The 17,620-nt window shown below is 43.8% G+C and overlaps 1 long non-coding RNA gene across 2 annotated transcripts; it reads right to left on the reverse strand.

The window, feature by feature from the left end:
* Positions 1–735: 735 nt before the first annotated feature.
* LOC138150787 (uncharacterized) lies at positions 736–17,187 on the reverse strand. Of its 2 annotated transcripts, XR_011165649.1 has the most exons (4): positions 16,922–17,187; positions 9,025–9,101; positions 3,244–3,836; positions 736–892 (listed from the first exon to the last, which is right to left on the reverse strand). It is a non-coding gene; the product is annotated as an uncharacterized lncRNA (long non-coding RNA). The 2 variants fall into 2 exon arrangements; XR_011165650.1 differs by lacking the exons at positions 9,025–9,101; positions 16,922–17,187 and adding an exon at positions 8,726–8,866.
* Between the last annotated feature and the right edge of the window lie 433 nt (positions 17,188–17,620).

Consider the following 17,620-nt stretch of genomic DNA (forward strand, 5'->3'; position numbering starts at 1 on the left):
GTGATAAGGGAGGAAGGGAATGAATCTGGAATTCAAAGTTTTAAAATCAAATGTTTAAATATATATATACTATTATCAATATTGTTTTACATGTAATTGGGAAATATAGAGATCCACCATGCCCTACTGGAAAAGTTGAAACGGGTATGGGAGAAAATATGGGAGAGAGCAGATCAGAGGTGGGGATATCCTGTGGGACTGCTATTTTGGGGGGATGGGTGGGGGAAAAACGGGGAGAAAATTTGTAACTCAAAATCTGGCGGAAACGAACGATGTAAATCAGAAGTTAATAAAGCATTTAAAAAAAAAGAAAGGACTCAAAGTGCCCTCCCATCTGTTGGCGTCTTTATCTTCCTACGAACTTTTGGAGCTCTCAGAAAAGGCATGTGATTTCATTAAGTTTCCAGGATCCAACCGTTGACAGCAGCTAGTCAGAAGACCTGAGTTCAGATCCTGATTCTGTCAGTCATAGTGTAACCTTTTGTAAGCCACTTAACCTCTCTGAGCCTCAGTGTGCTCATTTCTAAAATAAGGGAGGTTGGAGGAGAGGACTTTTAAGATCCCACTTGGGTCTAAGTCTTTGATCCTCTGATTCTCTGGAAAACAAAACCCAGAAGTCAGTTCTCTCCCATTGAGGGAAGACTCCCATGACCCAGGCACATTCCGACACATTCAAAGCTGCAGCAGCAGCATCAAGGTTATATATCCCATTACCAGCCCCTGCACTCACCCACCCCAGAGGCTCTCCCACAGGGGCTCTGTTTAGTCAGCTCGAATAAGAGTCTCAAGGCTCCTGCGGGCACCAGTGACAGCCTGGTGCCTGTGTGGCCAGCCAGCTGCTCCCCTGCTTTCCCCTGCCTCCAGAGGCTGCAAAACGAAGACCATATGCAGCCTGAAAGGAAACACAATCCTATCATCATGCAAATTGCATTCAGCTTCCCCAACACTGGCTCCCCTGCCCCATTAATATTCCATCTCTGCCATTGTTACTTATGTGACCTTCAGCCAGTCTCTCAGCCTCAGTTTCCCTCCACACAAAATTAAGGGGCTGGACTAAATGATCCCCTCCCCCCCCAGCTCTAAAAGGCTATAATCCTAGGCATTAATGGAGAAGGGCTTGGCCCAGAGTGGCAATGGGGCTGTCCACCTTGTGGGACTGGGTCCCATACTATACTAATAACATCAAGAAACCTTTAGGAAGAGACCTTCTGGTGGGATGGAAAGAACCCTAGAAGAGGGATCAAGAGACCTTCTTCCTTTCAAGCAATGATTGATTCTTTACATTTGTACCCTGAGTGCTAGGGCTTCTTAGAAGGAAAGAAAGACTCTAGGAAGAAACTGACATGTTGAGCTGATGGCATTTCCCTCATGTCCCTGTTGCCACACTAGAGACTTCAGGGAATTTCCCCTGGGGTGAGGTCCGAGCCTCTCTTTATGGAGCTGAGTTATCTCACCCCCATTTACGCTGTGTATTCTGTGCCATATATTTATTCTCATAAGTTCAAAGTTATATTACAATAAGGGGGAAAGAGAGGGGGGGAGTAGATGGAATAATATGACCTCAGAAAAGTTGCTTTCTCCTATTTCCCTAACTATAAACATATTCTGATATTTGAATAGCCCACGATCTCATCTTCATGGTCAATCCTTTTGTGAAGTGAAGATTACAAGCCATCCATACCTTGCATGTGGAAACTAAGATTCTTGTCCATATGCTCCCACTTGTCCTCCATAGACAATCTGCCTAACTGTGGATACTAGTCTATAAAATGAGGGTTAAAATCTGTCACAAAAGATTCCTTCCTACATTGTCTGAGTCTAAGGCTGAGACACTGTTGGGAGCAGAGGGAATTCAGAGATCCGAAATGAAAATGAAAGCTACTGCTACAGTAGACGAAGATTAATGACACAGGAGAAGGCTCTCCGACATCAGGATGTCCACAGTATGGAGGCCCCGTATGAAATATAACATGGAGATATATTTTAGACACCAGATCCTAAAAGGAAATTCGGCATCAAGTTAATTAAGTTTTAACAAGAAACAACTCATACAAATATATAAACTCAGGGCTGCTAATAAGACTGAAATATAATTCAAAAAAAGAATGCTCTGAAGGTTGAGCTAATTGGCCCTAGCTGGCTCTGGACATTGGATGTGGGAAGGGCCAGTCACCTCAGGGAGGCTTTAACCACAGGGTTCAATGCCAGGCTGGGAATACTGGCTAAAGGCACCTGGGCTGCCCACTGATGAGGGCCTTACTGGTAATTCTGGTGCCCAAGGCAAGCACCCCAAACTGCCTGGGGCAAGCATGAAATGTGTCCTAAAGTCAAAACAAATTTAACTGAGTAATGAAGACACCTTGGAGAAAGAGCTCAGACTTTGGGACACAAGGCCTAGAGGGGAAAGAACTTGGGGTACCTCAAAACCACTTCAGGGGAGACCAGGCCTGGAGAGAGGATCAGGGCTGGGAAGAGTAAGAGCTCCCTAGTGTGTGGGGAGACCTCAGGGTCCCACCTCAGTCAGACAGCAAAACTGGGTTCTATATGCATTAAACCAAATGTAGCTTTTTTTTTGAGCCCCTTCTAGAGGGCATGTTAGAGTCCTCAGGCCTTGTTTCTGGACAGACAGAGAAGGTATCAGCAACTTGCCACTCCACTTCTGGCTCAGCTTCCAGCTAGTTGTACCCTCCACACTGAGGGACTGGTCCTTAGAAAGGAAGCCACCTTGAGGTCAACTCAATAAATGGTGAATCCCTCCCTGGAACTACCATATCATAAGAAAGATCAGTCATGATTCCCACTCTCCATTCCCTCCTCACTCTCCCAGCTCCCCCTCCTCTACATCGACTGATTATTCTGGGGGAGGTTCCCATACCCACCCTCCCTCCCTCTCTTTCCAGCTTCCCTTTACATTTTTCTTCCCTTCATTTAATATAAGCTCCTTGAGAACAAGGACCATCTTGTTTTCTGGTTTTTCTTTCTTTCTTTCTATCTATCTATCTATCTATCTATCTACTTGTCTATGTACCTATAAATCTATTGCCACTGACCCTGAGGTACTCTGAGAAGATAGAGTCTGACGCTTGAGACCCAGCTGTCAGGGCACCCTGAGATCAGTCTGTCCCAGCTCCTGGGCTCCCATGACCACTCCAGTGGCTCCCTTGTTTGATCCAAGGGAAAGGGGACTTCCCATCTTAAAAAATCCCCAAGGCTCTTCCCGTCATAAAACATTGAAAGAAATACCAGGATTCATGCTGAATCTGCCGACTCCAAAGATTTTCTCTCCAGAGGATTCCAAAGATTCCTTCTTCTCCAGAAATGGGCTTGATCCCATGGACTGTTTGTGATTCTAATGGGGGGGGGGAGAGTTAGACTGACAGCATCTTGGGTCTTCCTAAGCTCCTGTTTTAGGATGCAGTGGGCAAGCCTCTGCTCCAACGCTGTCCCCCAACTCAAGAAAAATGTCGCCTACGGTCAGGGGAATCTCTCAATAATTATAATACTAGCTCCAGCTTCTATAACATTTTAAGATTCATGATGACCACAAAAATATAAAGGAAAGCATTGAAAGGACTCAGAATTGTCATCCATGTGTGACCATTGGTGACTCCAGTGGTGATTCTGGACAGAGAAGGGATGGAGAGAAAAGGTGGCCTCTAGGAGAGAAATCCAACACAGTCCATGTTCAGACATGGCCTACGTGTTGACTCGTTTTGCTGGACTGCAACTGACTTGTTCCAAGGGAGGATTCTATAGAGTTGGTTGGTGGGAGTCACTGGGAAGTGGTAGTGCCTGGAACATAGTAGGTGCTTCATAAATACTCTTGAGTGACTTGACTGTAAAAAAGAAAAAGAAGAATACGTCAATAGAACATTTGAAATAAAAAATTTTTAAACACCTGAAGGTTTATAATGAGTTTTTTTTTTGTACCAGTTCCTTGAGGCAGGCTGTGCAAGTATTTATTTCCCCCCATTTTACAGATGAGGAGACTCAGTGTCAGAGAGGATAAATGACTTGTCTATGGTCATCCAGTCAAGATCAGAGTCAGATTCCAACCTTAGATTTAGAGTTGAAAGGAGCTTTAGATATCATAGAGTCCTCATTTTTTCAGATAAGGAAACTGAGGCCCCTTAGACTCTTGGTCAAGTGACTTGCCCAAGGTCACACAGCCAATATCTGATGCAGAATTTGAACCCAGGTCTTCCTGACTTCACAACCACCATCTATCTACTCCACTTACCTTGCCTTCCAAGCCTTCAGGTCCAGGGTTCTTTCAACTGCATTGAATCATAAGGTCATAGATCTGGTAGGAACCTAAGAGGTCTTCTCCTTCAACCTGCTCATCTGATGCCTATTGAGTTCTCAGCCCCTTTACCTGGCCGCACCAGCCTCTCTCTTGGTCTAGAAGTTCTCAAGCCTCCATACCAGGTGGCAGAAAGATGCACATACTAACACCAGCTTATAAAGTCACTTTTATTTTCACTAAGTCATCCAATAATAGCTCTTGTTTTTAAAGATCTTGAACATTTACAAAGTGTTTTCCTCCCAACAACTGGGAGGTCAGCAGAGTGATTATCATTATTCCCATTTCATAGAGAAAGAAAATTGAGTCTCAGAAGGGGAAGATGACTTTGCTCAAAGGCATATACCAAGTCAATGGCAGAACCCCTGCTAGAAACCACGTCTTCTGACTTGATCTGATGGGTGCTGTCCACTGTAATTACACTGTGTTGAAGACAACCCTACTTACAGTAATGGTTCATTAATGTAACATGCAATAGGCTCATTCCTGCCTCCACGCATTTGTTCAGACTCTCCCTCCTCTTCTCTACTTCTTCCTATCTTCCTTATCATTCAAAGACCAGCGGCAATCCATCTCTTCCAGGACATGTTTCATCTCTTCAATTCAGACTGATCTTTCTGTCCTCTACCCTCCCACAGACCTCACAGGCTGAATTCAGAATTTAATCTTATCCAGCACCCTCTCCCTCATTGATCTAGTGAAAAGTCTTGGGCTTGGAGTCTGGAGATCAGGGTTCAGAGACTGGCTATCTCACTCACTTAGATAGGTGACCCTCAGCAAAGGAAATTTTCTCCCTCATATAATAAGGAGTTGGACTAAAAGTTCTATCATCCCACCCTACTTTCTATGTTCTAAGGTTCTATTCAGCTCTGACAAATGAGGAAGTCTTTGTCAAGTGCTTGATGTTGTGCTTAATAACATATATACACACAGTAGGTACTTAATAAATTTTTGTTCTCTTATTGTTCCTTATGTTCTAAGATCCGTCATTCTATATTCTAAGGTCCTTCCCAGATCTGACATTCTATATTCTGTACTTCTATTTCTAATATTCTATGTTCTATATTCAAAAATCCCTCAAGCTCTGACATTCCATGATTTATGTGCTGAGTTTCTTTTTGGCTCTGAAATTCTAAGATCTATCCCAGCTTTCACATTCCATGTTCTAGTCTTTCCCAGCTCTTGCATTTCTAAGGTCTAAGTTCTAAGGTCCCTCCCAACCCTAAGAGTCTGTCTTTAAGGATCCTTCTAATGCTGACATTCTCTGTTCTATGTTCTAGGGTCGCTTATAGGTCTGACATTCTGTTCTATTTCTTAAGGTCCCTCCTGGTGCTGACATCCTTTGATCTCTGCTGTAAAGTCCTTTCTAGCTCTAATCCTATCATTCTTTGAATAAATAGGTCTAGGGAAGTGACAAGAGGCAGTAGGTGGGGGCATTATATAATGTATGATTTCATTTTTTATTCAAACCCATGTTGTTGAAAGCTATCAGTGTGTGTGGAGCAGAACCTGTACAGACATGACCTGACCCCAGTTAAAGCCAGACAGGGGGTGGAAAGTTAGGGTGGGGGGAGGGGGATAGTTTTCCTTTCTGAAATCAAGTTTGCTGGAATCTATGCAAATTGCCCAGAATACATTGTGGTGAGTCAGTGTTTATTGGAAGCCAACTTTTTTATCACAGCAGTCTGCTGAGGTTGAAGGTTAGAGGGATGGGGAAGAGGGGAATTGCTGGGGCTGAGATTTCAGGATGACTTCTCTGATAGGACCCGATCAGAAAGAAATCACAGCCACACTCATGACAAACCAAACCCCCCCCCAAAGAGACTCATTTGGTTCCCTTCCTCCCTATCTCCTTCTCCCCACTTTCAGTCAGTCTGGGCATGAAGTAGCTGTACAGCAGCAGCAATTAGGACTGACTGAGATTAAATGGATCATGAGCTCTCTCTCTCTCTCTCTCTCTCTCTCTCTCTCTCTCTCTCTCTCTCTCTCTCAACCATTTATGAAATAAAGTCACGTCAACATACACAGCTCCAGGAATTGGGGACTCAGGTGAATTCCTTGGCCAAACCCTTTGCAGAAATGGGCGTTATCATGGCAAATACTGCCAACTCTCTCTGAGACTTATAGAGCATTCTTCAAAGAACACCCTGTGAGAAAAAAGATAAATGTTTGGCAAATGAGGAAACTGAAACTTAAGAAAGTTAAAATGAGTTTCCCATGACCACTCAGTTAGTAAATGGCAGTGCTGGGGTTTGAACCTGCCTCTCCAAACTCCAGGTCCAACCGTTTTTCTACCCTTTGAGTCCTAGTCATACAATTCAAATACTTCTCTCCATGAAAACTTCAAGTACTTAAGGTTACTGTAATTTCCACTAAGTTTTATCATCTCTAATGCCTTCATCTGATATTCCTATGGTATGGCCTCTAATCTTCTGCCAATCTGGGTCACCCACTTCTAGAAATACTCTGGTTGGTCAATATCTTTCCTAAAATACAGTTCTCAGCAATATTCCAAATGTACTATGACTAGGTCAGAAGATGGTGAAACAAACCATTAGTCCCTCAATCTGAACACTAGGCCTCTCTTTAAATATTCCTTCCACATCACAGAGGTTAGGGATGCAGCACCCTCACAATCTGAAAAAGGCACGTAAAATTTTTGGCCCTCCCTTCATACCAGGAAGGTGTCTGAATTTTTTTCTTTTTCTTTTATGGGGTATTTACAGTACCTTATTGTAAAATCTGGGTTGATATTATACAATACCATACATATATTTTATGCATTTCTGATTCTAAACTTTTTTGTGTCATCTGCTGATTTTCATGTGTTGTCTGTGGCTTCCATAAAACTTTCAAAAATTCCCATATGATTTCTTATGCTGACCCATGATATATCAAAACTACAATGGGGAAAGTCACAATGTGGAAGGGATAAACTGTATATCCTAAGATTACATTAACTTTTGGGCCATGTCACACCACATATACCCATTGAGATCACAGTCTCCTTAAATTCCCAGATCAGTCTTTATCATAGGAATGGACACCTAACTATACCTCCCCCATTCCATATTCTTGTGGCTGATTCTTTGAACATAAGTATAAGACTTCATGGTATTCAGGTTCAACATCTCAGCCTGTAAGATCTTTTTGGATCCCAACCGTCCTATGATATATTAGCTAATATTTCCTGTGTTTTATGCAAATCTGCTAAGCCTGCCATCTATACATTTACTAAGCCCTGGATGAAAGTGGGCCAAAGGTCAAAGACAAAACCCTGAGGCACTCCACTAGTCTAAACTAGATCACAAGTTGACATTGAGCTATCATTGACAACTCTTTCATCCCAGCCCTTTATCAGTCCTGAATCCACCCATCTGTCCTATAACCTAATCTACAACTCTATATCTTGTTCCCCAATAATAGTATTAAAAACTTTGTCAAATACTTGGCTGAAATCTGAGTAAACTATTTTTACAAAATTCTCCAGATCAGTCTAATAACCCTGTCAAAATGAGGTCAGAGAAAATATGTTGTTGGTGAACCCTTGTTGGTTCTTAATAATCACTGCTTTCTTTTCCAAATGTTCACAAACAATTCATTTAATGTGGTCTAGAATTTTGCCAGAGAAATTAAGTCAAGCTCACCAGCCCATAGTTTGCAATTTATACTCCTTTCCTTTTTGGAAAACCAAGATAGTATTCATCATTTTCTAGTCCAAAGGCATCTCTTCCCTTCTCAACAATCCCTAGTGATGGCTCAGAAGTCAAATCTGCAGCTGCCCTAGAATGTAGTTCATGTGGGTTAATTGACTCAAATTCATCAAGCAGAGGTACTCTCTTTACTCTTTCTTCACTTATCTTAAGCTCCACCTGTGTAGCTAGGACTCAAAAGCAGTTTTCTTCAAGTTTTTACATAATTTTTATCTAGAAGAGGGATGACATTTTTTTCTGCTTGACCCCAGAGGACAGGACTAGGAATAATAAGTCCAAGTAGCAAAGGGGGCAAATTTAAGCTAAATTAAGGAAACATTTCTAACTGTTAGGGTTTTTTTTTTATAAAATGGGCTACTTCAGATATAGTGAGTTCTTCCTCATTGGAGGTCTTCAAGCAAAAGCTGGATGAGTGCTTCTCAGGGATGTGGTGGAGGGGATCCTTTTTCTGACCTCAGTTGGACTAGATGGTCTCTGAGGTCCCCTTGTACTCTGAGATCCCATAATTATGTCTCTTGGCTACATGTCCACATCACCATACTGACTCAGCCTCATTTTACAGAGGAAACTGACAGAGGAGAAATGATTCGTCCAAGGTCACAAAGTAATTCTTTGTTACAACTCAAACTGCAACCCAGATCTTCTGACTCAGTCCAGTGCTCTTTCTACCATACTTCCATGACCTCCAGAGAACTTTGGGCATAATTACCTTCATGTGATGTGAGGGTCCCTAGGAAGAAGCTCCTCATTGCCTCAAATGATCTTCTCAGAGATCCTTATGATGGTGACTGACATTCCACTCTTAAAAGAGAATCACATCTTTCTTATAAACATCCTCCCTCTGTATTTTCCCAGTGGGGTGAGTGGGACTGGTGCAGATGTTTTTATCCCCTGGGGGGAGCTGACATCAGAACAGGTCTGAATCATTATCATTACAGAAGAGTTGAACCAAGGAGCCAGAAGAAGCACTTAGAAGGACTTGTGTATAAATCCAACTCTACTACTTACTAGCAGCATCTTCCCGAACAAGTCGGTCAGTCAATAAGCATTTATTAAGCCCCTGCTATGTACCAGCCACTCTTCAACTGTAAAATGAAAACAGTGATACATGATCTCTGAGTTTACTTCCAACTCCCAATTCTATTATCCTAAGAAAATAAATTCATTCCAAAAAATGTCATTAATTCCATTCAATTCACCAAGCATTTATTAAGTGCCTACTAGGTGATGGGCATGGTATTAAGCATGGAAGAGACAAAGACAAAAATAAAACAGATGATGACTACAAGAAATTTACATTCTATTGGTAGGGAGAGTGAGAGAGGGAGACACGTAAATAGATACACAGATACAAATAGCATTGATTAAGTTCCCATTGTATATGAGGTCTTATATATAAGGAGCCAGGAATCTGAGTGTACTTGGATAATAGAGGCATTAGAGAGCATAAAAGAACGGAGATGGAGCTCCATACTGGGAATAAGGAGATCTGAGTTTTGATTCTAGATGTGCCACCAAAAAAAAATGGCCACAGCTTGGACAAGTCATCATCCTTCACTGAGTTTCAGTGTCTTCATCTGTAAAATGAAGACATTAGATTAAATAATCCCCAAGGTAAATCTCAAGGTCTGTGAGTCTATGAGATCACGACCTGCCCTAACAGAGTGCTTGGGGCCATTAGTTATCTAAGGATGAGTAAGTTTGCTAGAGCTCTACCCAGAAAAGCTACCCACGAGGCTTTTCTCCACTGCCTCATGAGTCACTTGAGACTTTGATTTTTTGAAGATTGAAATGTTTCAAGATTTTCAACCAAATAGTTTCACTGAGAGAACATTTGTGTTTTAAAATAATGGTGAGTTTTTGGGGGAGCATATACATGAATATTCTTTTTACCTTCTCAAAATACTTTAAAATAATCCCCAGTTCTCTTCTCTTTTAATTCTGTGTCTGAAGAGGTGGCCCTTCTCCTTGCCAAATTCAGCCTTTCTGAATGAACTCTGGATCCCGTCCCTCCTTCATCTGGGCTCCTCCAAGAGATTACCCATCAATTAATCCCTCCCTCTAATCTTCATTCCTACTCTTCTCTGAGCTTTGATAACAGTGAAGTGGGAAAAGAGGTACAGAATTTATGACCAGGAGAATATAGTCACAGAGGTAGAAGGGACCTCAGAACCCATTTAGGGCAACCTCTACCTCAACAAAGATGTCTCCTACAACATACCCAAATGGTCACCTGGCCTTTGCTTAAAGACCTCCAGTGAGGAGCAAGCCACTACCTTCTGAGTCAGTCTACCCCCATTTTTAGGACAGTCATGACTCCTAATTCCTTACATAGAACCTAATTCTGCCTACCCCATCCATTGTTGGGGCTAGTCCAATTGATAGCCCTTTAAATAATGGAAGTCTGCTATCATGCTCTCTTTAAATCTTCTCTTCTGTAAACTGTTTGTTTGTCCAGTTAATATCTGTCCAGTCATGTCTGACCTTTATGACCCCATGGACCACAACATACCAGGCTCTTCTATCCTCCCCTATCCTTAAAGTCTGTCCAAGTTCATGTTGATTGTTTCCATGACACTATCTAACTGTATAATAATCAAGTTCAAAAAACTAGCCATGTAACCTTGGGCTTAACCCCAATTGCCCTCCAAAAAGGCAAAAAAAAAAAAAGAATCAAATTCAAACTCTTCCCTTTACAGGAGAGAAAGTTAAGAAGATTGACCAATGCTGTTCAGGGAATAAATGGCATGGTTTGTCCTCTGACTCCAAATTCCAGGATTCTTTTCAATGAATCAAAGTGATGTAGGATCAATCGTTTTAGAGTAATTTGTCCCCACTAAAGAGACTGCCCCAAAATGTAACAGAAATATGGAAAAAGGGGTAAAATCATCTTGGTTTTACAGTAATAAAAATAAAACATTGACTTTGTCCACTAAAACAAGATATAAAGGGATTTTTTGTGGGTTTTGCTGTTCTAACAGCAAGAACAAAACAACTTAATGGACAATAAATATACCAGGAATGGAAAACAGAAGTATTTTTCCAGAACCAAGCTGGTTTTCCTCATCCTAGCTCTATTTGATCACCATTAGCAGCTTAGTTAAATACGTATATGTTTGTGTATATGTGTGTGTATACCTGTTATGTACAATAAAGGAATTGGGGGTAAAAGAACACAATCAAAGAAAAAAGAAAACTATACTTTGGCAGTTGGAATGTGAACAAATCAAATCTCAGTTTTCTCACTGTGAGAACAGTTCTGGAGTCTCAGGGAAGGTTATCTTTTTTAAGCAAACACCTCCCTTTGACCACTAGAACACATCAATTGCCTCTTCATTCTCAATACCTAACTGTGCATGTGTCCATTGCATTAAACAGCTCATCAAATTGGAATCAGATCTGTCTCACTGAAGGACCTAGTTGTTTGAGCAAGATGGCAGCTTAGCCATTTTCTCCAGAGCCCTTTAAACTCTTCAGCCCTCAGTAAAAAGAAGGTTGGGGGGCAGGATTTATGCACCAGATATAGAGTGATTATAACAATTCACAAAGGAGCTAGAAGCTAGGAAACTCTAAATCTCCAATCTTGTGATCCTGAGAGATAAGAGATAGACAGGAAAAGAGTACATGGTGTGGTTTAGTGAGAAAAGCAGTTAAGGTGGAGTCCTGAGTACAGTGAAAAGAGAGCTAGGTCTGGAGGGAGGGAGACCTGAGTTCAAATCCAGACTCAGGTACTTATTGCTGTGTGACCTTGGGTATATCACTTAGCATCTGTTTGCCTCCATTTTCTCTATTTTAAAGTGGGGATCATACTAACAACTAACTCTTAGGGTTGTTGTGAGGATCAATTGAGAAAATAATTGTAAAGTGCTTAACAGTGCCTGACACAGTAGGCACTTTTAAAATCTTACTTATTATTAGGAGATAATATTTGTGGAAAGTGCTTAGCACAGTGCCTGGGACACCGTAAACACTATGTTATTGTTGTTCAGTTATTTTCAGTCATGTATGACTATGACTCTGTGTGACCCCATTCAGGGTCTTCTTGGCAAAGATACTGGAGTAGTTTGCCATGTCCTTCACCGGCTCATTTTATGGATGAGGAAACTGAGGCATACAGGGTTAGGTGCCAGGGTCACACAGCGAGTAAGTGTCTGAGGTCAGATTTGAACTGAGCTAACTCCAGACCTAGCACTCTATCCACTGCACCACCTAGCCTCCCTAAGCATTATATAAACTCATTATTTTAATTAAATGAGATAATATTTGCTAAAAAAAAAAAATGCTTAGCATATAAATGCTTATTCCCTTCCATTCTATCCTTGTGCTGCTACTCATTATGCAATTCACTCAACCTCTCTGGGGCCCTCAGTTTCACCATCTGTAAAATAGAGGAGTCATGCTGGACAGCCTCCCAGACCTTCCAGCTCTGAAACTGTGAGCCTATGAAAGAGCCGGAGCCAAATGGAGAAGAGACAAGAAGCAGGGAGGAGGACAGAGCTAAGGATAGGGGAGGGTTGGGCAGGGAAGAGAAGGGAAGGGAAGAAAGAAAGGTATGGAGAGGGAAGAGGATGGGCAGGAAGGATGCAGGGAAGAGAGAAGAAGAGGGAAAGAAAAGTTAAAAAGGAGAAGACAAAGAGACTGATGAGCCTGAAAGTCCAGAAGGATAGAGGACCCTGTCCAGATGAGAGTGTAATGAGATATGATTAACAGTAAGAATAGCTAAGATTTACTATGTGCCAGGAACCATGCAAAGAGCTTTTCAATTACCTCATTTCATCCCCATTACCCCCTGGTATTATTGGTATTGTTATTTATATATCCCATTTTATAGATGAGGAAACTGAGGCAGAGATTAAATAGCTTGCCCAGCATCACCCAACTAGTTAAGTGTCTGTGGTCAAATTTGAATTTGAGAAGGCACCAAGGCCAAACCTCTCTCCACCTACTCTGCCATGAGCAGCCATTTTTGAGAACGATGGATGTTATTTACCTTGTAGGAAGAAAAACATCCCTTAGGGAAGGAATGCTGCTTAAGTCAACCTGGGTGAGCCACTGCCACCCCCTCAGTCCCTCCATTGGTGTTTACTGATAGGGGTGATGTCAGGAACAGGCTCTGCCCTCACTCGGAGGGAAAGAGAACAGGGAGGACCTACCTCCCCAGACTGTGAGCTCCCTGAGGGCAGGGCTTAGATCTGTTCCTTCCGTCTTCTCTAGACTTTGAGCCATCTCAGGATGGGACTCAAGGACATTGCTTCAATGCACTACATTTGTTGTTGTAGAGTTGTTTCCGCTATGTCTGACTCTTTATGACCCCGTTTGGGGTTTTCTGAGCAATGATACTAAAGTGGTTTGCCATTTCCTTCTCCAGCTCATTTGACAGAGAAGGAAACTGAGGCAAACAGGGTTAAGAGACCTGCCCATGGTCACACAGCTAGTAAGTGTCTGAAGCCAGATCTGAAGCCCAGTCCTTCTGACTCCAGGGCCAATGCCACCTATCTGTACAACGTATTAAAGTAGATAAGAATTAAATGGGATAGAGGGTAGCTAGGTGGCTCAGTGGATAGACTACTGAGCCTGGAGTTAGAAAAAACTGAGTTCAAATCCAATCTCAAAGACTTCCTAGTTGTGTGACTCTGGGCAAGTCACTTAACCCTATTTGCCTCAGTTTCCTGATCTGCTTCTAAAATTATCTGGAGAAAGAAATGGCAAACTACTCCAGTAGTTTTACCAAGGCTTTACCAAGAAAACCCCAAATGGGCTCACAGAGAGTTGAACAGGACCAAAACAACTCACCAACAGCAAAGTAAAAGACTCTGGATATAGGGGGTGGCTGCTGAGATAATCAGCTCATGCTTCTAAGGAGAGACCCAAAAACAGCATAGAGTTTAGCAGCCAGAAAGGAAGGAGAAATAATCAAGCTTTCTGGGGGACATGGCCGAGGGGGGCAGAAATAATCTCAAAAAGAGTGGCCAGGGAGAATGGGCACAGGAGCTGTGTGCCTCACAGGGGCTCTGGGGCATATGGACAAAATGCCCCTCTCCCAACAAGTCAAGTCTGGTGGGTTTTATTAGGCTATTATCTGGATCTGGCAGAACCAGGCACTGGAGGAAGGGAACAAGGAGCCTGCGCCTGGGGTCTGGTGCCAATCTGCACTATCATGGGGAGAGAAGACTCCTGGGGAATTGGTAGCAAGATTATATTTAAACTCCCTGCTGGCCTCAGGAGAAGGGGCTTTGGGCCATGACTACTAGTCTTACTATGACAAGGCAACTCAGAGATTTTGAGCTTCTCTGGGGCTGAGGGCAGAAGCTATTGCTGGGGTCATTATAGGTCATCTAGTCCAACACTGTCATTATACAGATGAGGAAACTGAGGCCAAGGGAGGTGAATTGATTGACCCAATGTCACTCAGGTCCTCTAACTGCAGAACCAATGGTCTTTCTTTCCATCTTGGCCATTGTCTTGCCACATCCTTTTTCTTCAAACCCTAGGTCCAAGGCCCACTCCCTCCCCTTCCTCTACCCTTTGGTTCCCTGAATGCCTTTCACTGTAGTCAATGGGTGGGCTTGGGCTCTGGCGAAAGCCCAACCCCTCACCCACATGCAGGTGGCTACCTTCTGCCTGGTTCAGTGCCCAGTGCCTCCCCCCTCCTGTACCCCTACCAAGTCCCCAGATTCAACTCTTTCCTGTACAACATGGACTCTGACTCTATTCTCTGGAGAAGCTTTGGAGGGGGAAGGCAAAGAAGGGGAGAAGTATCTGAGGATGGCTGGGTCAGGGGTGGGGGGAACAGAGCTGAAGAGAAGAGGGTGAGAGAAAAGGACCTCTCCACTATTGAAAACCGTCAGCCATCAACTCCCTGCAGGCAGTGGGAGCCCAGTTCTTTCCAGCTGGGCCCCCAAAGAACAGAATGACAAGAGCCTTTTATTAGAACTGCCCAAGTCTGGTGTTTCGGATCCTGGACTTTGCCAACATTTGCTTACTCTCCAAGCCCCTCTTTGAACAGAGTCCAAACACTTTGGCCAGGCCTTATTTAGCCTTCATTGAAACTCTGCCTGCCTCTGGGTGCCAGCTCCCGTGTCCCCTTCCCCTGCAGGTGGTAAGTTAGTTGGGAGGGGGAGGGAGCCCTGGGCAGAACAGACCCAAGGAAAGAACAGGAGGAGTGAAGGAAGCCAACGGCCACTGGACAAGGCATTTTCTCCCAGAGAGAAACATGGATCCCAGAGACCCATCTGGCACATGAGCTGAGAGGGGCTTCTGTGCCCTGGGCATAGCAGTTAAGGGTGGGCTGGAGAGTGGCCTAGGGGAGGCCATTTGAATGTGTGGCCAAACCCCACTTTGGAAAAGACACTGATTGTTCAGTCTTTTCACAAGGGTTTGTTCATTTTCCCTCTCTTTAAATCCTGGAACATTTCTCCCCACGGGGAGGGAGGGAATGAGGGCGGGAGGAAGAAAGGGTCAGTTACTGCCTTGGCTTCCATCTGTCTGGAATGGCTACCCTGAGAGGGACTTCACTAGAGTGCCTCCTGGCTGGTCTGGCCAACACACACACCTCCTCTTCCCAAGAAGGCCCTACCTCCTTAGCAAGACCAGAGAATAACAAAACACACAACTGACCAATAATAGTAATGACAATCACAACATATTTCTATTAATCCTTAAGGTTTACAAAACATTCCTGAAGGTTCTAATTGGAGAAGACCCCTGAGGAAATCTGGGTCATAAGATGAAGCGTGTAAAACTGGAAGGGACCATATGGTCCAACGCCCACATATTTTTTTAAAGCAATTGGGGTTAAGTAAATTGCTCAAGGTTACACGGCCAGTTATTTCTGGGTGTGGTGCTGAGTATCTGAGGCCGGATTTGATCCCAGGTCATCCCGACTCTGGGGCCAATGCTATTAATCGCTGTGCTACCTGGCTGCCCCTAAGCAATTGGGGTTAAGTAACTTGCTCAAGATTACATGGCCAGGTGTTTCTGGGTGGGTGTTAAGTGTCTGAGCCCGGATTCAATCCCAGGTCATCCCAACTCTGGGGCCGGTGCTCTTACTTATTGTGCTATCTGGCCGACCCTCAACCCCCACGTTTTACAGATGAGGAAACCCAGGCCCGTGGAAGTTAAGTGACTCACCCAATATCACAAATTGAGTTAGAGGCAGTAGAATAAGTAACAGAACCAGGACTGTAACCCAGGTGTTCCAATTCCCAGGCCAAGAGCACAAATGATCTACACTATACTGCCTTCTCTGGGAGCGCCCAGTGACCCCTCCTCATTGAATTTCCCATACATACAAGGCTGAACATTAGCAGGTCATCTGCACTATTTGCTAAATGTTTTCTGCATAGATCTCATCGCTCCCCAACTAGGAGGTGACCTCCCTGAAAGCATGGCCTGAATCTACTCTTCCTCTGTCTCCTTCATATTCTGATCTCCTTGAGGACACTCTTCTGTGCCCCCCAGGCTATCAGCTCCCTGAGGGTAGGGCCTAGCTGGTCTCCTCTTCTATCTCCCCCTGGCCAGAGTGGAAGCTCCCTGAGAGCAGGACTTTAGTCTCCCCTTCCTTTGCTCCTACCTCCAGGTAATGAATTTTCTACAGATTAGAGTCTAGCACAAAGTTGGGCTCCCAATGGGGGCAGCCAGAGATACTCAGGAATTACTGGTATAGGCACTGATTACATGGAGCCCAGGACTGGTTGCTGTTTAGGATTTTATAGTTCAGGGGAATCAGAGAAGGAATGAACCCAGGCTCGGTCCTCAGGAAGGGCATAGTGTTATGGAAGGTGGATTGATTTTGTCTCAAGAGGAGAACATTTGTCTCTCCACATCTCCTGGCTAGAGACCCACCCGCCACCTACACACACACACACACACACACTCCTTAATCTCACGATTACAGTTGCTCTACCAGGACAGCAGGTAAGCCGGCCTCGATTATCCACCAGTTGGCAATGGCCAGGCCGGTCTCTGGAGCTCCTGTCCTTTGGCGTCCAGGCCTGGGCTTCTCTTCCAGCCTCCTGGCTGATGAAGGATTTATGGGGTGACAAGAGAGGAGGAGAGAAGAGGAGATGAGGGTTTTGCAGGAGGCTGTTTTGTTTGGCTCTGCTTTCTTTTCTTTTAATGACTTGGGCTATACCTGCTCGAGGGAACAGAAGACAGAGAGAAGTCTGGGAAAAACTGCTTAACATAGCAATTAACAGCCCCCCACTTCTGTTGCATTGTAGTTCACAAAGAGCTCTCTGGCCCAAGAGATGGCTGTTGCAAGAATCATTTTCCCCACTTACAAAAGAGGAAACAAACTTGCCCAAAGCCTAGGAGACAGTAACTAATGTAGCCAGACTAGGGAACATCTCCATCTATTGCTTTCCCTTGCAACACCCCTTCCCTCTCCAGTTTAGAATTCACTTCTCTCTGTAATCTTCAATGGCTCACTGCTACCTCTTAAGAAAACAGACATCCCTCAGCCTAGCATTGAATACCCTCAGCAATCTGGCTCCTACCTACCTTTCTAGCTCCCGTGATTTCCCTTCACCCACTTTCTATTCTAACCATACTGGGTTACACCCCTGCTCCTGGAGTTTAGCAATCCAGCTCCTTCTTCCATGGA

Source organism: Petaurus breviceps, unplaced genomic scaffold (assembly GCF_028583685.1).
Source record: "Petaurus breviceps papuanus isolate PSGF00001 unplaced genomic scaffold, PetGlider_PUasm1.0 140, whole genome shotgun sequence".
Taxonomy (NCBI): Eukaryota; Metazoa; Chordata; class Mammalia; order Diprotodontia; family Petauridae; genus Petaurus; species Petaurus breviceps.